At 41.5% G+C, this 23224-nt stretch overlaps 1 protein-coding gene across 1 annotated transcript in view; it reads right to left on the bottom strand.

The window, feature by feature from the left end:
- Nucleotides 1-6544, bottom strand: part of LOC139418856 (sorbin and SH3 domain-containing protein 2-like) — a 109220-nt gene extending 102676 nt beyond the window's left edge. The window contains exon 1 of the mRNA XM_071168612.1: nucleotides 6061-6544. The gene's annotated coding sequence lies outside the window, so the exon portion shown is untranslated. The remainder of the gene's footprint in view (nucleotides 1-6060) is intronic.
- Nucleotides 6545-23224: the final 16680 nt, after the last annotated feature.

Raw genomic sequence — 23224 nt, 5'->3', positions numbered from 1 at the left:
CCCACAGTGAAGCATGGAGGTGGTGGTGTGATGGTGCTCTGGCTGGACCACTCAAGGACATTCAGAGACTTGTCCCAAAGCCACTGCTTAGGGTCGTTGTCCTGTTGGAAGGTGAACCTTCGCCCCAGTCTGAGATCCTGAGTGCTTTGGAGCAGGTTTTCATCAAGGATCCCTCTGTACTTTGTTTCGTTCATCTATCCCTTGATCCTGACTAGTCTCCCAGTCCCTCCTGCTGAAAAACATCCTCACTGCATGATGCTGCTAAAAAACAATCAATCTTAACATAATCAATAGTTAAACTAGTAATATCATCAACTATGTGTAGTTATCTAGCTTGTCCTGCGTTACATATAATCGATGCGGTGCCTGTTAATTTATCATCGAATTTAACGAGCGCATTTGTGATAAAAGCACTGTCGTTGCACAAATGTGTACCTAACCATAAACATCAACGCCTTTCTTAAAATCAACACACAAGTATATATTTTTAAACCTGCAATTTAGTTAATATTGCCTGCTAACATGAATTGTGTCACTTCTCTTACGTTCTGTGCAAGCAGAGTCGGGGTATATGCAGCAGTTTGGGCCGCCTGGCTCGTTGCGAACTGTGTGAAGACCATTTCTTCCTAACAAAGACCGTAATTAATTCGCCAGAATTGTACATGATTATGACATAACATTGAAGGTTGTGCAATGTAACAGCAATATTTAGACTTAGGGTTGCCACGCGTTAGATAAAATACGGAACGGTTCCGTATTTCACTGAAAGAATAAACGTTTATTCTTTCCAAATTATAGTTTCTGGATTTGACCATATTAATGACCTAAGGCTGGTATTTCCGTGTGTTCTTATATTATAATTAAGTCTATGATTTGATATTTGATAGAGCAATCTGACTGAGCCGTGGTAGGCAGCAGCAGGCTCGTAAGCATTCATTCAAACAGCACTTTCCTGCATTTGCCAGCAGCTCTTCGCTGTGCTTCAAGCATTGCGCTGTTTATGACTTCAAGCCTATCAACTCCCGAGATTAGGCTGGCAATACTATAGTGCAACCTAAAACTTCTTACCTGGGAATATTGAAGACTCATGTTAAGAACCACCAGCTTTCATATGTTCTCATGTTCTGAGCAAGGAACTGAAACGTTAGCTTTTTTACATGGCAAATATTGCACTTTTACTTTCTTCTCCAACACTTTGTTTTTGCATTATTTAAACCAAATTGAACATGTTTCATTATTTATTTGAGACTAAATAGATTTTAGTGATGTATTATATTAAGTTAAAATAAAAGTGTTCATTCAGTATTGCTGTAATTGTCATTATTACAAAAAAATATATATATATATTTTTTTTTTTTTTTTTTAAATCGGCAGATTAATTGGTATCGGCTTTTTTTGGTCCTCCAATAATCGGTATCGGTGTTGAAAAATCATAATCGGTCGACCTCTAGTCCTGGTGCATATTGTTTGTTAAACTTTTAAATTAACGTGGCCTCCGGAGTGCCGCAGTGGTCTAAGGCACTGCATTGCAGTACTAGCTGTTCCACTATAGATTCTGTGTTCAAGTCCAGGCTCTGTAGCAGCCGACCGGGAGACCCATGGGGTGGGCGCACAATTGGCACAGCGTCGTCCGGGTTAGGGGAGGGTTTGGCCAGCAGGGATGTCCTTGTCTCATCTCACACTAGCGACTCCTGTGGCGAGCCGGGCGCAGTGCACGCTGACATGGTCCTCTGACACATTGGTGTGTCTCACTTCCGGGTTAAGTGGGCATTGTGTCAAGAAGCAGTGCAGCTTGGTTGGGTTGTGTTTCAGAGGACGCACAGCTCTCGAACTTGGTCTCTCCCGAATCCGTACGAGAGTCGCAGCGATGAGACAATTGGATACCTCAAAATTGGGGAGAAAAGGAGGGGGGGGGGGGTAAAAAAAAAGAAAAGCTGATTGGACGGATCCCTGCTTCCTCTGTCACGCCACCTCAATTCACCTTTCTCAAATCCTAGCCTCCCATCTCCTAACGCAATCCGTTACGATTCTTATAAGAAACGGCAGCCATTCTTCCTGGGGTCCACACAAAACACTAATGGAAAAGAACAGCAACACAAATTTAAACTAAGAACACTATGAATTAAGAACAATATGACTATTTAAAAACAAGACAAAATCTAGCCTTTTGTGACTGTAATCCCACTATAGCTAAATCAGGCTAAGGGCAACTGAGCCGCTTACTATGAGGGAAGCCCTAAAGTCCACGGCATGCAACCTTCAGCTTCACTTCATCATTTCGAACAATTAACATTTACCGTGATATGCAGTCGTTTAACTTACTTCAGTTAAATTCACTGACTAAATCTCCGTAAAATAAGAGTGTCTGCTAAATGACTAAAATGTCCATTTAAACTGATGGCAAACACAGTAGATAGTTGGAAGGGCTACTAAGATGAACGTTTCTGTGGAAAACTGTCATGGGAAAACTACAGTATGTCTAAATAAAAGGTAATTGAGTTGCTGTATTGGAGACCAGCAAATATCCTCCACAGCACTTTAATCAAAAGGGTTCTGAGAAACAGGTCAGGCAAGCTTTTCAAAGACAGACCACTTGAGCCATGACATCAGCTCTTCTTCTAAAGCAGGAGAGAGAGAAAGAGAGAGAGAGAGAGAGAGACACACAAAGGAAGGGTGAATGGGCAAGAAAGGGACATAGAAAGGAAGAGAGTTGGAGAGAAGAGGTAATAAAAGAGAGCAAGAGCAAGTGAAAGAGGGAGAGAGAGAGAGAATGTGCGACCCCTGTTCTGTACTTTCGGGAGAAACCGTATCGCATTCTCCAAATCCCAGATGGCCCGCCTAGATCCTGCACCACTCCCCTCAGTAACTCTAACTGGCAGGTAGCAGGTGCAGCCACATAGCTGTAGAGGCAGGACACTAACGCCATCCCTCCCTGGGAAATCAATCAAGTGAAAATGCGATGATTGTCTCATTAATGTATGGTTATATTTAAGCCGTCCCTCCGGACTGTTTATTGGCTAGCTCGTCTTAGTGACATCCATTCAAATGCCAAGTTGCCAACTGTTGATTCCCATTATGAGTTTCATTGGACTAGGTTGGATTTCTCTCTTGTTTACACACAAACACACATTACAAAGTAGTTTCCAAATACACACACCTACTTCCAGAATTACACACAAACCCACACACTGACAATTCTGCAAACACACACCCCAGACTCGCTCGCAGGTACCACGGTATACGGTTCCCATAGTGATAGCATTACACAGTATTCATTCAAAACAAAACACATCGGAACTGAACAGGAAGAAGGGAAGACATTAAAATGAGTGTGTGTGTTTGTACGTGCATGTGTGTGTCTAAATGACTAGACTGACAACAGGAAGTCACCACCGGCCTTTCACTTTTTCTCATTATGTCATCCCTTTATTTGTGGGTGGGACCGAGTTACAGTCTTGAACATTTCCTGTCAGATCGCTGGGCATGAGTGAGCTCACTAGAGCTACTGTATGTCAGACACGGTAGTCTTTTTCACAGCCACCGTATCGTGTCTGACTTAAATAGCCTACATGACAGTTCAGCTGTTCTATGTGACAGAATTCATTTCACCAATTGAATAGGCCATGAAATACCATCAACTTTCTTCAAAATAAAAAATGATAATGTAAAACAAGTCATTTATTTTGTGCTACTGCATATAACAAATACAATTGATCAACTAATGTGATGCAAAACACCCTGAGGAAGGCACAGTGATGCTGAAACGTTGGTAAATACCCATTAAATTGCTGGGAGTTTATACATGGAGTGTGCGACTTAATTTTGATAGTTTATGCAAAACATAACCGACATCATACGACCACCTTCAGGCTGATAATTATTATAATTTTAAGACTAATCAATAATTGCCTACTATGGCAAATGTTAAGACTGATTGCCATTGTTGAAGGGCATAGCAGTGAGTGAAGGAAGTGAAACCCCAGTAATGCTGCAACAATTGGCCAGGGTAATCTTCTTAATGTGCACTAAGCCTTTTATGCCCATGCAGTGGGGATGGTGTAATGACGCGAGTCCATTCTGCTAGAGCCTAGTGAGTGAAGGGAGGTTAATGAGCATTTGAATTCAAAGAAAGGGATTTTCTTCAGTGAAAGTGAATGGGTGATAACAAATTAAAATCAATTGTATCACTGTATTCATTTTAAAATATTCAAAGGAAGAAGAGGGCATTATTTGGTAAGTATGAAAACTGGAGAAAACATAACGTAATTTACTCAATGTCCGGTTTTCCAAGTAGGCTATAATCATTTCACTCAACATCTCCTACACAACTTACAAAGTAAACATGGATGGTGTTGATTGCTGGCTTGGCTAATGATCACCTAGTCCAGGGTTTCCCAAACTCAGGCCTGGGCACACCAGCACCCTGGGTGCATGGATTGGTTTTTGCCCTAGCACTAACACCACCGATTCAAATAAACAACTCATCATCAAGCTTTGGCAACTTAGGGTTCAACAGGGGTTATTCTAATAGCTGTAAAGTTATTTGAAGAACCTTAGGGTTCTTGGCACTGAAAATTGCCCCCAAAAGGTTCTTCCATGGGAGGTGGGATTCATCGAGGGACCTCCTTAGTTGGTGGGGGTTCTTTGGGGAAACTAACACACTAGAGGATATACCCAATATATTTGGGGCTCTGTGGGAGTTTCTCATATTTGGATTTTTTAATTCTGCTTTGACACTAAAAAACACAATAAACACTGACAACTCAAATGTTATTGTTATGCGTAGTATTATTATTAAGGGGTAGTTAAAAAAATTACCCAAAAAGGATATTCGAGGAACCATTAAAAGGGGTTCACCTACAGTTTTAATTTAAAGAACCCCTAAAGGATACTCCAGGAACCTTTTCTTTTTAGAGTGTAGGGCAAAAATATAAAAATGTACACCCAGGGGCAACATGGTCTCAGAGCATTTTGTAATATTCTGTATGCAAATCTAAGACCTTTCAATTAGTATGATACCATACAAAAAGTATTATATGTATTAATTTGTGGATGTCCATCCCCCACCCCATTATGTTACGAAATACAATTTGTATTATATGTTACGAATTTGCAAACGTATGATATCTTCAGAACTCTAGCTAGGTGGCTAACGTTAGCTAGCTGGCTAACATTAGCTAGGCTAGGGTTAAGTTATGCGCTCACCCATCCAACATACTTTCAATTTTGCCTTAATTTAATATTAAGTAACCATCTGTTTTATGTAACCATAACAAACGTAACATATTACACTAATTTGAGTGTGCCGGATTTACATTTACTACGTTACGTCTAGTCTATGAGACCAGGCTGCCAGCGGGGGCACCGGGACCGAGTTTGGGAAACACACAAGCAAGAACAGAGCAACAATGTAATTATTGTATTCAACAAGAAATCCACTTTTCTACTCACAACCCCCTGGGCCCGTCTCCACTAATGACAGTTTAATGATGGTCCTTGTCTAATTGTTATGTTAATTAACGTGGAAAAATATTGGCGCATCAACTCGAGAGCATCCTTTCTTGTTCAAGAAGGTCAAGCTAGACTGGGTTACCGTAAACCTTATTATTCATTGCCAAGAACTGGCAACACCGGTCCATTGGAATGTGGTCAAACCCACTTCGATCGAATTGAAGTCGAGTTATCGAGAAGTTGACAAGGAGAAACTCGCCATAATAAAAGCTCAAATTTGTTGTTCAAATTATGTTTTATAAATATGCTACAATATAGAAAATGTATTGGGATACGTAACAACAACTATTCCACTATGGCAGAGGACATTTAGGCTAAGCATCCGCACTGTTGTTTTCGTGAATGCATTCCCAAATAAACAAACCGCAAAACACGATGTTCCATTAATGTTGCCTTAATTTGAACATTGGCAACATTGTAGACTTTTCTCAGGATATTGGATAATGTTTTGTCTATGATATGAAACTATGTATATAACCTAGCTACAATATCAGATGTGCGTTAATTGCAGTAGCGGTAGCTTGCAGTGGCTGTTGCGACATTGCTTACCTCAAAGCGAACACGGAGACATCTGAAAGAAATTCGCTCTGCAACAAAATACTGTATCAACCTCGTCGACAGGAGCCTGCTTGGACGGTATTAAAGTCCATACACATCTGAGAGAAGGGAAAATGGACCGCGTATACGCTTTTGGCCAGCAGAATTACGAATGACACCGCACACCTGCCTCGAAGTCCTCAATTAGCTCGGTCCAATTTCAAATTAGCAAACGGCGCATGGCCGTTGCTACTACACCGTGCACGGGCAGGCAAAAGCAAGGCAACAACCTTTCTTCCGGGTCACTTGCTCTCATTCGGAGCTATGGAGATAGCGTTGCAGTAAAACTGTCCCTTTACTCCTGACAAAACGCCGTCTCACCACGACAACACCTCTTGACTGAAGAGGGGCTAGCTGAAGAGGAGGAGACGAGAGCTCACATTGTTCCCGCATGATCGGTGCGCGTAGCGACGCGGCTAGGTGCCGCCAATCTGACAGCCCAGGAACAGTTCGCGTTTATGAGATATCATCCAATGGCTCGAGCCTGCATCCTTGTTTCCCAGGGAAAGGACGGTTGTATGCGAGGATGATGCTGTGTTCTCCTCCACGTGTAAAATGGCCTAGTGCAGTAGCCTATGGTGCAGTTCATTGGTCCCTCCCGTAGTCATGGCAACGACCCAGGTTCAATTATGTGCTCTTCTGGGAGGATGGGATGGAGATGAGAGATGTGCAGGTCACCCATAACAGGGCAAAATGTCATTCCCCTACCTCTGCATATAGTTTGCAAAAGACCTTCACATGTGCTTACAATGCAGTGGCCTATCTTGGACCCTGTAGCCTATGTGGTCTGTTTCTCTGCAATACTAGTTAGGATGCACAATAAGCCTGCAGTGTATGATCCATTGTTAGGCAAATATATAACTTATCTTCTGCAGGTGCGCTATCAAGATTTGCATTTTATCAGGCATTGCAAACACACACCCATATCGTATCACCACAGCCATCAAAGTATACCAACAATATTACATGTTGTACACACAGTGAGTATTGAAAGCATGATATAGCCTAACACACACACACACCACTGAATTATTCAGATGAAGTGTAAGGGGGTTGCCCATGACCCATATAGATGTCCTCTGTGGTTCCTGGTCATCGCAGGGGAAAGCACATTGCTTTGAGAGCAGGATTGACACATGCTGCATACACACAGTGGAAGCTTCATACTCACTACCATAACCTTGGTCACGGTCCAAATGTCTTTGAAAGCTATATGCTCTGAATTAAATTAGATACGATACTCCCTGTGAAACATTGGGCATAATTTGTGTGAAGTGTTTCACAAAGTGAAATTGTACATTTCAGAATTTTTTGGGGGGATACGAGTGTCTGTGACCAAATAGCTATCGAAACCCAGGCTTCCCAACCAGCTCAAGAAGGTAAGATGACAACTTTATCCGTTGCTATACTCTGCCAGCCTTCGATACATCACTCTGGGCCATTCAAGTGATAGAGATGACCTCAACTCCACAGTGATTATTATTTGACACTGGTGGTCATCTATGAACATTTGAAGAACGATCTGGCCTTAATGGCCATGTACTCTTATAATCTCCACCCGGCACAGCCAGAAAAGGACTGGCCACCTCCCAGAACATGGTTCCTCTCTAAGTTTCTTCTACACTGTAAAACTTTTCCCTGTAAATTTACAGCAAGGATGCTGTAATATATTTTACAATAAGGAAAATCATGCTATAAACTATATTACAGCATCACTGCTGTAAAGCAAAATGACAGTATTAAACTGGCAACTGTGGTGCCAGTATAATGCTGTACATTTACAGGAAAATACATACAGTAATATACAATTATTTTACAGTACTAAGCAGCATTTCAGGTTGTCTTTAGAAGACAGCTCGCTGAAATGTAATATTGTAAGAAAAACAATGCGTGTACAAATATATATTTATCCAATTTCATCACATGAATTGCACTTAAACCACAAAGAACAACATTTGAAAAGAGCAACATTACAACTCCAGATAGTAGGGGAGAGAGAGATAGTGATAAGAACATTGACAAATACTAGCAAATAATGTACTTCACCATACACAAACCAAGACATCAGAATAGGTCCTTCTTGAAAATACAGGATTATGTAAGAAAAAAATAAAATGTAAACAGATCAATGAAAAATAGGAAAACAACAGTTGAACAGGGAGAAATCTTTACAAAAAACTATAACAAGAACTGCTTGCCTGCCTGTCTTTGAGAGAGAAATGAGAAAAAGAGATCGAGAAAGAAAGAGGCTGAGAGAGAAGGATGGATAGAGCGGAGCGAGCAGGGCTAGACTGGAGCCAGAGTAGCATGCTACCGCAAGCCAGCACGGGCTCCGGGATGGCACAAGCAGGTCATTTGCTGACCCAACCCGCATGGCAGGATTTCTGACAGAATGAGAGCTGCAAACAAGTCTCAAATAAATCTCGGTGGCATCTCGGTGGCGTGCAGGTTATCACCCCAATCTTCGAAACTCTGATCCTCCTTAGAGAGAGAGATTGCTATTACTATCACTACTACTATCAATACTACTACTATCAATACTACTGCTATTACTACCACTATCTATACTACTACTATTACTACCACTACTATTACTACTACCAATATTACCATCACTACTACTATCAATACTATCACTACTACTACTATCAATACTACTACTATTATCAATACTACCACTATTAATACTACTATCAATACTACTACTACTACTACTACTACTACTACTACTACTACTACTATCACTACTCGCTAGGTAAAAAGGCTATTACAACTGACAAATAAAGTTTGTGTTCCTCAGGTGTGTGTTTGTGCACTTACATGTTGGAGTTTTTCCACTCAAACTCCGTCAGTTCTGCGAGAAAGCGTGTAACACGTGGCTCAATTGGCAACGGCTTCCTCTGAGCGACCTTTCCGGTCTTGCGGATCACTCCTGCTTTCACTGTGCATTTGGTTCCTTCAGGGTTTATTCGAACCAGGAACCTGTACAACCAAATATAGAGTAGATTAAATCAGTTGAGGCATTGAAAAAAATAACAAAAAGAAATATCATTGCAATGTAACTAAGAAATGCTAAATGTAAGTGTTGGATCAATGAATGTTCAATTCTTACCTCTGTATCAGCTCCAATGTTGCAGAGGCTGACTCCTGGTATTCTATGTTAAAACCATAGAAAGTGCTGAAGAGCACAGAGAGGGCAGCAGCAAAGTTGGACTCACTGTCCAAAACACAGACCACGCTCCCCTGGATCGACACAATCCATTGAGGAAACCAATAGAGTATTTCCTGAAATACACAAAAGTAAGGGTGTTAGTGTATACTTACTAGACATCTCTAGTAGAGGTCGACCGATTATAATTTTTCAACGTTGATACTGATACCAATTATTGGAGGACCAAAAAAGCAGATACCGATTAATCGGCCGATTTTTTATTTTTATTTGTAATAATGACAATTACAACCATACTGAATGAACACATATTTTAACTTAATATAATACATCAATAAAAATTAATTTAGCCTCAAATAAATAATTAAATATGTTCAATTTGGTTTAAATAATGCAAAAACAACGTGTCGGAGAAGAAAGTAAAAGTGCAATATGTGCTATGAAAGAAAGCTAACATTTCAGTTCCTTAATCAGAACATGAGAACATATAAAAGTTGATGGTTCCTTTACACAAGACTTCAATATTCCAAGGTAAGAGGTTTAAGGTTGTAGTTAATATAGTATTTAAAGGACTATTTCTCTCTGTACCATTTGTATTTCATATACCTTTGACTATTGGATGTTCTTATAGGCACTATAGTATTGCCAGTGTAACAGTATAGCTTCCGTCCCTCTCCTCGCCCCTACCTGGGCTCGAACCAGGAACACATCGACAGCCACACTCGAAGCAGCGTAACCCATCGCTCCACAAATGCCGCGGCCCTTGCAGAGCAAGGGGAATAACTACTCCAAGCGAGTGACGTTTGAAACGTTATTAGCGCACACACAGCTAACTAGCTAGCCATTTCACATCGGTTACACCAGCCATTAGGCTGATAGGCCTGAAGTCATAAACAGCGCTGTGCATGCAAAGAAGAGCTGCTGGCAAAACGCACAAAAGTGCTGTTTGAATGAATACTTACGAGCCTGCTGCTGCCTACCATCGCTCAGTCAGACTGCTCTATCAAATCATAGACTTAATTATAACATAATAACACACAGAAATACGAGCCTTTGGTCATTAATATGGTCGAATCAGAAAACTATAATTTCGAAAACAAAACGTTTATTCTTTCAGTGAAATGCGGAACCGTTCGGTATTTTATCTAACGGGTGGCATCCCTAAGTCTAAATATTCTTCTTACATTGCACAACCTTCAATGTTATGTCATAATTACATTAAATTCTGGCAAATTAGTTCGCAATTTGCCAGGCTGCCCAAACTGTTGCATTTACCCTGACTCTGCGTGCAATGAACGCAAGAGAAATGACACAATTTCACCTGATTAATATTGCCTGCAACCTGGATTTCTTTTAGCTAAATATGCAGGTTTAAAAATATATACTTCTGTGTATTGATTTTAAGAAAGGCATTGTTGTTTATGGTTAGGTACAGTCGTCCAACGATTGTGCTTTTTTCGCAAATGTGCTTTTGTTAAATCATCCCCCAGCGTTGCATTGATTATATGCAACGCAGGACACGCTAGATACACAAGTAATATCATTAACCATGTGTAGTTATAAGTAGTGATTATGATTGATTGATTGTTTTTTATAAGATAAGTTTAATGCTAGCTAGCAACTTACCTTGGCTTCTACTGCATTCGCGTAACAGGCAGGCTCCCTGTGGCGTGCAATGAGAGGCAGGTGGTTAGAGTGTTGGACAAGTTAACTGTAAGGTTGCAAGATTGAATCCCCCGAGCTGACAAGGTGAAAATCTGTCGTTCTGCCCCTGAACAAGGGAGTTAAACCCATCGTTCCTATGCTGTCAGTGAAAATAAGAATGTTTTCTTAACTGACATGCCTAGTTAAATAAAGATATAATAAAAAAATTGGCGCCCAAAAATACTGATTTCCGATTGTTATGAAAACTTGAAATCTGCCCTGATTAATCGGCCATTCAGATTAATCGGTCGACCTCTAATCTCTAGATAGGTACCACAATACTATACACAGTTGAAGTCGGAAGTTTACATACACCTTAGCCAAATACATTTAAACTCAGTTTTTCACAATTCCTGACACTTAATCCAGGTAAAAATTCCCTGTTTTAGGTCAGTTAGGATCACCACTTTATTTTAAGAATATGAAATGTCAGAATAATAGTTGAGAGAATTATTTATTTCAGCTTTTATTTCTTTCATCACATTCTCAGTGGGTCAGAAGTTGACATACACTCAATTAGTATTTGGTAGCATTGCCTTTAAATTGTTTAACTTGGGTAAAATGTTACTGGTAGCCTTCCACAAGCTTCCCAAAATAAGTTGGGTGAATTTTGGCCCATTCCTCCTGACAGAGCTGTTGTAACTGAGTCAGGTTTGTAAGGCCTCCTTGCTCGCACATGCTTTTTCAGTTCTGTGCACACATTTTCTATAGGATTGAGGTCAGGGCTTTGTGATGGCCACTCCAATACCTTGACTTTGTTGTCCTTAAGCCATTTTGCCACAACTTTGGAAGTATGCTTGGCATCATTGTCCATTTGGAAGACCCATTTGCGATCAAGCTTTAACTTCCTGACTGATGTCTTGAGATGTTGCTTCAATATATCCACATAATTTTCTTTCCTAATGATGCCATGAATTTTGTGAAGTGCACCAGTCCCTCCTGCAGCAAAGCACCCCCACAACATGATGCTGCCACCCCCGTGTTTCACAGTTGGGATGTTCTTCGGCTTGCAAGCCTACCCCTTTTCCCTCCAAACATAACGATGGTCATTATGGCCAAACAGTTATATTTTTGTTTCATCAGACCTGAGGACATTTCTCCAAAAAGTACGATCTTTGTCCCCATGTGCAGTTGCAAACCGTAGTCTGGCTTTTTTATGGCGGTTTTGGAGCAGTGGCTTCTTCCTTGCTGAGTGCTCTTTCAGATTATGTCAATATAGGACTCGTTTTACTGTGGATATAGATACTTTTGTACCGGTTTCCTCCAGCATCTTCACAAGGTCCTTTGCTGTTGTTCTGGGATAGATTGCACTTTTCGCACGAAAGTACGTTCATCTCTAGGAGACAGAACGCGTCTCCTTCCTGAGCGGTATGACGGCTGTGCGGTTCCATGGTGTTTATTCTTGCGTACTATTGCTTGTACAGATGAACGTGGTACCTTCAGGCGTTTGGAAATTGCTCCCAAGGATGAACCAGACTTGTGGAGGTCTACGATGTTATTGCTGAGGTCTTGGCTGATTTGTTTTGATTTTCCCATGATGTCAAGCAAAGAGGCACTGAGTTTGAACGTAGGCCTTGAAATACATCCACAGGTACACATCCAATTGAATCAAATGATGTCAATCAGCCTATCAGAAGCTTCTAAAGCCATGACATCATTTTCTGGAATTTTCATGTTGTTTAAAGGCATAGTCAACTTAGTATATGTAAACCTCTGACCCACTGGAATTGTGATACAGTGAATTATAAGTGAAATAATCTGCCTGTAAACAATTGTTGGAAAAATGACTTGTGTCATGCACAAAGTAGATGTCCTAATCAACTTTCCAAAACTACTGTTTGTTAACAAGACATGTGTGGAAAAAAAGTGAAAAAAAAGTTTAATTGACTCCTACCTAAGTGCATGTAAACTTCCGACTTCAACTGTACCTATATAAAAAATATTCAAATCATGTGTAATAGTACAGTATAAACACCATTAATCATATAAACTTTATAAGTATAAAAACACTATTCCTTACATCTGCCAAGAGGAACAGAGATGTGTCCTTCTCTTTGAAGTGGGTCATCAACAGAATAATGGCAGCAGTGGCTGTTGGACCGTCATTGCCTTTCATGTAACCCGCCGATTTCATTCAGCAGAGGCACTGGAACTCTCTCAACTTGGTCTTTTGGCTTTTCGAAAAGTTGACAATTCTCTTACCCTTGTTCAGGAGAGCTTGAGTCAGGTGACTGTCAATCACGAGTATTGAAGTGGTTGCAGAGCCATAACTTGGTGAAAAGGAAAGGCCACGGAAAGGCCACTGTTCCTGGAGGTCACTGATGCTTGGAGAAGGACAAGTGTCCTATCCCATTGTTACAAATCCTATCCATTCTTCATTTTCTTTAAAAAATAATACAAAGAAAAACAACTTTTAGGCTATGCGCTGCGCTGTTTAATTGCATCTTGAAGACCCTCCATGCCTACACTGGTTTAAGGAGAAAACACAGTGATGCAGGGAAACAGAGAAACCTGACACTTTATAAACTGGTAGTGGGTGAGTAATTATTAGACAATCTTCATTAAACACACACATAATTAATCTGAATATCTGGTATAAAATGAACCCCGAGATCGACCAGTGACACAGACCGATACACTCCAACAATTAAATGAACCTGTGATTCTGTGACCAGAATCGGTGAGATCTTTCCAAATGTGTATCCGTCATCATTTTCTCCCATTACAACAAGGCCTTTAGTGTAAGTTTTTTTGACACCTCTGCCCCTCTGCATTTTTGACACCTCTGCAGTGTTTTGCTTTGTGAACCCTTTTGACTGTACAGCTCCCTGAATGGCGTTGTTATATAATTGCTCCTCACATTAATTCATGACACCAACAACTGCAATGCTATGTGGAAACAATTGGCAGCTGCATAAGTAAGATTGGAGTAACTGGTGGCTCTCAGACAAGTTTTCTGGCACACTCCTTGAAGCAGGAGTGCTTGCTCTTAAACCTCGGTGTCCACAAACAAATGAGTCGCCCAAATTGCAGGATGAGGTCGGGGTAGTGTAACAAGTAGTGATGCTTTGGTGCAAGGGCACTCTACCCCACAAGCAAAACTGTAGTTCGCCACATTGTTTTTTTGCATGAGTAATGAATGCTTTAATATTTAGGAAACAGAAATTGCAGGATTTACACCGGTACATTCCCAATACAGCTGCTTCCATCTACCAGCCAGCCTGCAATATCAAAATTACTGTCGGTCCCTCTCCTTGTTCAGGCGGCGTTCGGAGGTCAACGTCACAGGCTTTCTATCCACCGCCGATCCACTTTTCATTTTCCATTTGTTCTGTCTTTGTCATATCACACCTGGCTTCACTCACCAATTACTTGTTTATTATTTAACCCTCTGTTCCCCATGTTGTATTTGTGAGTGATTGTTATTTGTTACGTGGATAATTGTCAGGCGTTGCATTTTTGTTTTAGACCGTGTTTTTGGCACTTGTATGTGTTATGTGCTGTCATTTGGTAACCGCTATTAAAGTGTGCCTGCTTATTATACTCCACTTGACTTTGCCTCCCATATACACGCATTACAATTACACTACCCCCCAGCCACCAAATTGCATGGACACTCGAAGAGAGCTATCAAGCTATACGCTACCATGCAACTCATGCCAACCACACTATCTAAAATATTTTTTATAGGCTACAAGGCTACATAAAATATCAGTCTGTGCCTGATGTTTCAGAAATCATTCATTTAAGTTGCCTAATTAATGGTTGGATAAGGATCACTTCTGAAAGATTAGCGAAACCACATGGGAAAATGCAACGACCATCGCCCTAAATAATGCTAGCAAGCTAACCACACAATCTGAAGAAAACGAAAATAAAAGATAACATGAATACCCTGCAGGGTAAAATATCAGCCTGTGCCTGTTGTTTCTGAATTAATTAATTGAATGGACTAATAAGGGCAACAAAAGCATAGAGGGAATATTCCAGTACACTTTTGCTAAATCACACTATTCAGTCTCGGGGTTCAAGTTAACGTTAATCAGAGATATTTAGAGAAAGGTGTCCAATGGAGTTCCTCATCTCTGAACTATAGCTAACGTTAGCAAGCACAATTCCCATTTCATCTGAGAGCTTCCATTCCTCTCATCCCAACTGCAGAATCACCCATCACCCAAAAAGTATACATCCCAATGCAACATCGTATTCGAGATAGCTAAACTCGCTCCGAACTGTATTTTTGTCCGGTGAAGCCTACAACCACTTTGCCACTAAACCATAGCGTTAGCACCATGTCACCCATGTCATGCACCCACCGGTTAAGTAGCCTATCCAAGGAAACACACATATGGATTTCTGCACGTTGTTAATACTAAAATGATTTGCTCTATAGTTACAATATCACAGATTATTTTACCAGCAATAAAGATCAATGCAACAGACCGAGATGTCAACTTGGCTATACTGTTAGCTAACACAATCCAAACAAGCTAACGTTAGCTAGCTAGTTAGTAGCTTAGAGTTAACCTCTCTAGGGTAGTGTGACGCTAGCGTCCCATCTGGCCAACATCCAGGGAGGTTGCAGAGCGCCAAATTCAATAACAGAAATGCTCATTATAAAAATTCAGAAAACAAAACAGATTTTACATAGGTTTAAAGATTAACTTCTTGTTAAACCAACCAGTGTCATATTTATAAAATGCTTTTCGGCGAAAGCATACCGTGCAGAGAACATACCTAGCCCAGAACATAGCCCAGTTGACAAATTATTACAAACAGTAACCAGCTAAGCAGAAGCGTTATAAAAATCAGAAATAGAGATAAAATGAATCCCTTACCTTTGATGATTTTCATATGGTGACAATCAGAAGACATTCATTTACTCAATAAATGTTCCTGTTGTTCAATGAAGTCTCTTTATATCCAAAAACCTCAGTTTTGTTAGCCGTTTTCTTCAGTAATCCACAGGCTCAAACTCAGTCAACACAATCAGACAAAAAATCCAAATTGTATCCGTAAAGTTCATAGAAACATGTCAAACGATGTTTATATTCTATCCTCAGGTTGTTTTTAGCCTAAATGATCTATAATATTTCAACCGGACAATAACTTCGTCAATATAAAAGGTAAACAAGAAATGCACATGCGCCTGAAAAAGCTCTGCGACCGTTAGGGTCCACTCGTTCAGACTGGTCTTACTCCCTCATTTATAAGAATACAAGCCTGAAACCATTTCTAAAGACTGTTGACATCTAGTGGAAGGCATAGGAACTGCAATTGGAGTCCTAAGTCAATGGATACTGTAATAGCATTGAATAGAAAACTACAAAACCAACAACAAAAAACGACTTACTGAATGGATTTTTCTCAGGTTTTTGCCTGCTAAATCAGTTATGTTATACTCACAGACACTATTTTAACAGTTTTGTGAAACTTTAGAGTGTTTTCTATCCAAATCTTTATATGCATATCATATATTCTGGGCCCGAGTAGCAGGCCGTTGAATTTGGGCATGCTTTTCATCCAAAATTCCGAATGCTGCCCCCTACCCTAGAGAAAACATGCAGTAGGTATATAGAAGTATATGGAATTAGTACATACCTAGCAGCTTCTCAAAAATATGTTGGCGACTTTTCCACGAAAATACAAAATAAAATAGCTTGAGTAGAACAGAAAGCTTATTTTCTCATTAGTCTTCCCTCACAGACTGTTTGGCACGGAGCATCGCATTAGTGGAAATCAAGTCTGTTCTCAGGGCAGGCCTGTTTGTATATAGGTGCGAGTCGCGTTGGGGACATTGTTAGCATTTTAGCTTTCCCTAACCGTTCCCTAATTATGCTAACCTGCTGCGTTAATTCTCGTAACCTGCTAAGAAAAGCAACTTCTGCTAGTCAAAACCGACAGACCTGCCCTGAGAACAGTATTGGTTTCAACGATGAGATGACAGCTCTCTCTCTCTCACACACACTTACCACAGAAGTTTGGCGCCGCCAACTACAGCAGTGTGCGAGTACTAGTGTAAAGAAATACAGTAACATAGTTATTTTTACAGGAGGCTTACAATGACAGTTAAACAGTCTTTTTCAGCATTTTACCCATAATGCAGTGTTATCTACAGCATGAATGCTGTAAAACACATTTAAGGTATTTTACTGTGCATTCTACAGTGTTTTACTGTTGAAATGACAGAAAAGTCTTCCAGTGTAGGTTCCTGTCTTTCTAGGAAGTTTTTCATGCCACCGTGATTCTACATCTGCATTGCTTGCTCTTTGGGGTTTTAGGCTGGGTTTTCTGTACAGCACTTTCTGACAAATGCTGATGTAAAAAGGGCTTTATAAAATACATTTCATTGATTGATTGATTGAACAGATAAGGAATCATTTAGCCTCAGTGCCCAGGGCTTTTCTTTACATTCTCTGCTTCATTACCAGTTCTATAGCAGACGCTAGACCGCTGGTGTTTTGCTACACTTGCCCAGACAGTTGTAAACCCATAACGGGTGTCATAGTGGAATAACATGAGTAAGAACAAACTGAGTTTACGTGGAGTACTAATGCATCGTAAACACCACTGGGACAGAAATGAATGAGACTAGCGGAAAGGGGGCACACACACACACACACATACACACACTTGCACGCACACACGACCAGAGGAACCCATATCGCTTATGAATTCTTAAAATGTTTTTCCAATGCAGGTTGTTATGAACAGTCTAGTGGGCATATCAGTGGGGGGGGGGACCTCATAAGGAAGTGAAGACATAAGAAATGCCCCTGAAAGAAAAACATTAGTTGGAAGACAGGAAAGTGGCCTTGTATTTCCAGCCGAGGCGCTTATCCTACAGTAGTCATGTTGACTGATTGATTGAATTTATATGATAATGAAAAGTAGTAGGCTGCTCCAGCCGGAGATAACATTACACATATTAAACATTATCAAGGATAAAATCACAACAAAGCTTGAAGGCTTATTTCCATTGTGGTCCTTTGAATGGAGTTGGTAGAAGTTGCCCCAACCACTGATCTAGATGTTATCACCCGCCCCTGATGGTTAAGGTTAGGATCGGGGTTCAGGGTAACTGATCCTAGATCTGTGGTTAAGGGCACATTGTATATGAAGCGTTTTGAAGCTTCCATCCAGTTTGGTGTCCCCCGCCCCTCTCTCTACGCAAGGTCAAAGATGGCCAAATATAACCTTTCGTTGATAGATGACCTTTGAGGGGTGGCAACAACATCAAAGAGTGTGTGTGTGCGCGCAGGCGTGTGTGTATCCAAATATGTGTGTGTGTGTGGTCTGTTTAATTTCTGCTACCATCTTGAAACAATATACTCATACTGCAAAATCCAAAAGCATCCTACTGTTGTCAAGTGGAGCCCTTATTTTAGGGGGGGGGGGGGGGGTGTTATCCGCAGGGCATAGTGGGCCCTTAAATAGCACCCTTATCCCGTCGACTCCAGGGGGACAGACATGGGACAGGCCCCTCGCTGGGTCTGGAGAGAGAAGGTGACGCTGCGGTGGCGTCTAGAATGCAGGGACCCGCCGGTGACAGGGACACATGAAGATATACTTAGGGGTGGCGGCTGGGGCCATTCCAATACACTGGCGGACTGGTGGTTCATGGAAAAAGCCAGCTAGTTTCATGGAGGTCGGGGTTGTCTGTTGGGTCTCTTGGCTTGATTTGCTTTCAGCTCAAACCCAGTCAGGATTGGAACTAGGCCTCACTGAACCAAGGATTTAGAAACTGTCAAATGCATCTTTCTTTTCTTTCATGGGAATAATCACTGATAAGACATGACTGGATAGGTAAATACTTCCTATCTGACCCCAGAACTTGTCCAATCATCTCAGCCCAGTAGTCACTTCAACATGGGGAGGAAAGAAGGAAATGTGTATTTTCTAATTATTGGAACAAGGTCTGAGAGTCTAAGAAATAAACCCTTGGTTCTTGGGCATTCACAGACAACCTGCCTTCAAGGTGTCTGTGAATGTAGGAGCTAATAGCTGAAGGTTGATTCATAAACACAAGGGGTCCAGCACAGAATTCAGTCTGGCATAACTAAGGTGTGACATCTTTTGGCACCGCCCATCCCACCTCTCAAGTAGATGTGGCGTAGCAGTCTAAGGCACTGCACTGCATCTCAGTGCTAGAGGCATCACTACAGACCCTGGTTCGATGGTTCGATACCAGGCTGTATCACAACCGGTGATTGGGAGTACCATAGGGCAATGCACAGTTGGCCCAACGTCGTCTGGGTTAGGGTTTGGCCGTGGTAGGCCGTCATTGTAAATAAGAATTTGTTACCAGACTTGCCTAGTTAAAAAAAAGGTCAAATGTATATATATTTTTTTAAACTACCGCAGTGAAAAGGGGGGCTCCCTTTTCTCCCTGTCTCTCTTTAATTTTAAGGATCTCACGTCCGAGGGTTAAACATAGCGCCATGCCTCGTCAATGGCCGTTCACACAGCCCACAATAAAAGAGCTAGAAAGGTCGACTCGACACTCCATAGGACAAAATAACTTCTTTATCTGAGATTTTCCTCTCACATGGCTGTTCCCTTCTGTTGGCTTCCAGAGGGGTACACATACCAAACAACCGATATTGTCTTTATCGGTGGCCTGGTGAGCGTTAAGGGCACTGCCCTGTGGTGCTGAATGGATGGTTGGCAGGTATGCAAAGAGGGCACAGGCAGGGACATTGTTGGGGCATTACACTATGTTGCCACTTCCACTGTAAATTCCAGACAGACTTGTCTTTGATGATATTGCTTTGAGGGCTGGCCACGTCAAGTGCCTGACCAGAAATGTGATAGACCAAGGTTGCTGACGCAGGTCCTTTTAGGGTATTGTAATACAAATAATTAATATACCCGATTTAGTATGACTCATTTGTAACACAGTTGATCCGGGTCTAGGCAAATCTAATATCTCCTGAATCGTCATGGAGTTGGTTGACCATGCTACGTTTTACCTTTAAATTCAGGACCTGTTTTATACATTGTCCCTGTCATCTAGACCCTTTTTATTTTCCTGTCAGACCCTAACCTCCCTCCTATACGCTTCATTACCTGGTCTTAGTCAGACCTCCATCACTATTAAGAGGCATTGACTCCTGCCAACATTTGATTAAAAACAATTAAAGCTGGCATCGATTTCCACCTCGCTCCGGAGGAGTGGAGGGGATAGAGATGCTGATTCTGTCACCCACCCACCTCCCTTGACCAGCCTAGCACAGATTATGCCCGCTATTCCTTTCCCCAAGCTCCACCCCCCACCTGCCTGCATTAATCCACACAGCGGGCACTGCCAGCTGAAAGTGCCATTCTTATTCATGGCACTGCATTTCACATTAGGCCAGCTGGCATTCTGGTGTTATTTGATGCACGTCAGTGGGGGACAGACAGAGATAAATAATGAGACAGAGACAGACAGTGAGGGAAAGAGAGAGGGAGAGAGAGAGACACCCACAGTGAGAGAAAGAGAGAGAGAGGACAAGACAGAGAGAGAGAGAGAGACAGAGAGAGAGAGAGAGAAAGAGAGAGAGAGGTAGATGGATGAATGCCTTCGGATAACAGTGAGGATTTTGAAATGTGTCGTAACCACCACTTGTCAGCCATAGAGGGACATGCTTGTCAAGCCAAAAAACACCTGACTGTAGTATTGTCCTAAATCTCTGATGCAAACGACAACATCCTTTTCTCAAAAATAATTAGATTTGTTAAAATAAATCCATTTAAGCATCAACTGCATGACATCCACTGCAGTTGTTAACTAAAGTTAACTAAAGCATTTCTGAAATGCTTATGTACTTGTAACAAAGCCGCACCCCGCCTCTATTTTGGTAAAAAGCAAAAGGAATGGGCCTGGAGAAATGTAACCACTCCCAAATTCATAAACAGAGCTATGGATGCAAGGAATGACTATCCACGGTATAAAAATGGTTGTTTTAACCATGTTTTCAGCAACCAGATATCACAGTCTCATGTCAGAATTAGACGTTGATCCATGTTTCTCAAACGTCAAATTTCGAAGTTGTTCCTAAACGTCAAATTGTATAAGATTAAGTTCAGGCATTAACTCTGAATGTTTAAGGTAATGGTTAAGGTTTGGAATAGGCTTAAAACAAAAATATCAAAAACGACTTTCTATTGCTGGACTTGAACTTGCAACCTTTGGGATCAGAGAAAGATGCTTACATTTCCGTAGCAAAACCAAAACCTACTTGAAGGAAACAGCGGTCACTGTTGCCCCTAGTGGCCGGTATCCACGTTATCTACCAATGTCCTTAGACATAAACTCAGCAAAAAAAGAAACGTCCTCTGTCAACTGCGTTTATTTTCAGCAAACTTAACGTGTAAATATTTGTATGAACATAACAAGATTCAACACCTGAGACATAAAATGAACAAGTTCCACAGACATGTGACTAACAGAAATGGAATAATGTGTCCCTGAACTAAGGGGGGTCAAAATCAAAAGTAACAGTCAGTATCTGGTGTGGCCACCATCTGCATTAAGTACTGCAGTGCATCTTCTCCTCATGGACTGCACCAGATTTACCAGTTCTTGCTGTGAAATGTTACCCCACTCTTCCACCAAGGCACCTGCAAGTTCCCAGACATTTCTGGGGGAATGGCCCTAGCCCTCACTCTCCGATCCAAAAGGTCCCAGACATGCTCAATGGGCCATGGCAGAACACTGACATTCCTGTCTTGCAGGAAATCACGCACAGAACGAGCAGTACGGCTGGTGGCAATGTCATTTTGGAGGGTCATGTCAGGATGTCTTCCCTGTAATGTACAGTGTTGAGATTGACTGCAATGACAACAAGCTCAGTCCGATGATGCTGTGACACACCGCCCCAGACCATGACGAACCCTCCATCTCCAAATCGATCCCGCTCCAGAGTACAGGCCTCGGTGTAACGCTCATTCCTTCGACGATAAACGCGAATCCGACCATCACCCCTGGTGAGACAAAACCGCGACTTGTCAGAGAAGAGCACTTTTTGCCAGTCCTATCTGGTCCAACGACCGTGGGTTTGTGCCCATAGGTGACGTTGTTGCCGGTGATATCTTGTGAGGACCTGCCTTACAACAGGCCTACAAGCCCTCTGTCCAGCCTCTCTCAGCCTACTGCGGACAGTCTGAGCACTGATGCAGGGATTGTGTGTTCCTTATGTAACTCAGGCAGTTGTTGTTGCCACCCTGTACCTATCCCGCAGGTGTGATGTTAAGATGTACCGATCCTGTGCAGGTGTTGTTACACGTGGTCTGCCACTGCGAGGACGATCAGCTGTCGGTCCTGTCTCCCTGTATCGCTGTCTTAGGTGTCTCACAGTATGGACATTTCAATGTATTGCCCTGGCCACATCTGCAGTCCCAATGCCTCCTTGCAGAATGCCTAAGGCACGTTCACACAGATGAGGGACCCTGGGCATCTTTCTTTTGGTGTTTTTCAGAGTCAGCAGAAAGGCCTCTTTAGTATCCTACATTTTCATAACTGTGACCTTAATTGCCTACCGTCTGTAAGCTGTTAGTGTCTTAACGACCGTTCCATAGGTGCATGTTCATGAATTGTTTATGATTCATTGAACAAGCATGGGAAACAGTGTTTAAACCATTTACAATGAAGATCTGTGAAGTTATTTGGATTTTTACAAATGACCTTTGAAAGACAGGGTCCTGAAAAAGGGACGTTTCTTTTTTTTTGCTGAGTTTAGATGGACGTTGAATACTGACTTGTATCATGGGTGACCTGGCTGGTTTTCAGCCTATTTAGTATTTGTTTACAATTACATTCATTACAAACATTGGAGTAAAACAAGCTTATATTTTGGGTTCTGATGCGGAATGACAATTGAACTAAGCTCATGAGGCATTTATAAGTTATATTCTTCAAGAATCAATGGGTATACCATTCGTTTATAAGTCCAAAAATGGATGTAGCAACTATATTAAACGCACACTGTATAATATCTATGATATGAAGAACTGAATGTAGTGAAGAACTGAATAACATCCTTCCTCACATCTCTCAACACCAGCTCCTATGAGATAACCACACAACCACAGGCTCTCCAGGCATCAAAGCCGGTTTATATAAAATACAGTGACTTCATCCTGTATCCAGCCACTGTGAAAAGGCTTGTCCAAGCAGTTCTCAGAACAGCCTTATCAGTAATACTGGGATGTGCTGAGAGGGCTAGAGACGAGGGAATGACCGGTGTAACCAGACATCAC

This window comes from Oncorhynchus clarkii, chromosome 10, assembly GCF_045791955.1.
Source record: "Oncorhynchus clarkii lewisi isolate Uvic-CL-2024 chromosome 10, UVic_Ocla_1.0, whole genome shotgun sequence".
NCBI classification, from domain to species: domain Eukaryota; kingdom Metazoa; phylum Chordata; class Actinopteri; order Salmoniformes; family Salmonidae; genus Oncorhynchus; species Oncorhynchus clarkii.
This window is presented reverse-complemented; position numbering and strand designations above follow the sequence as displayed.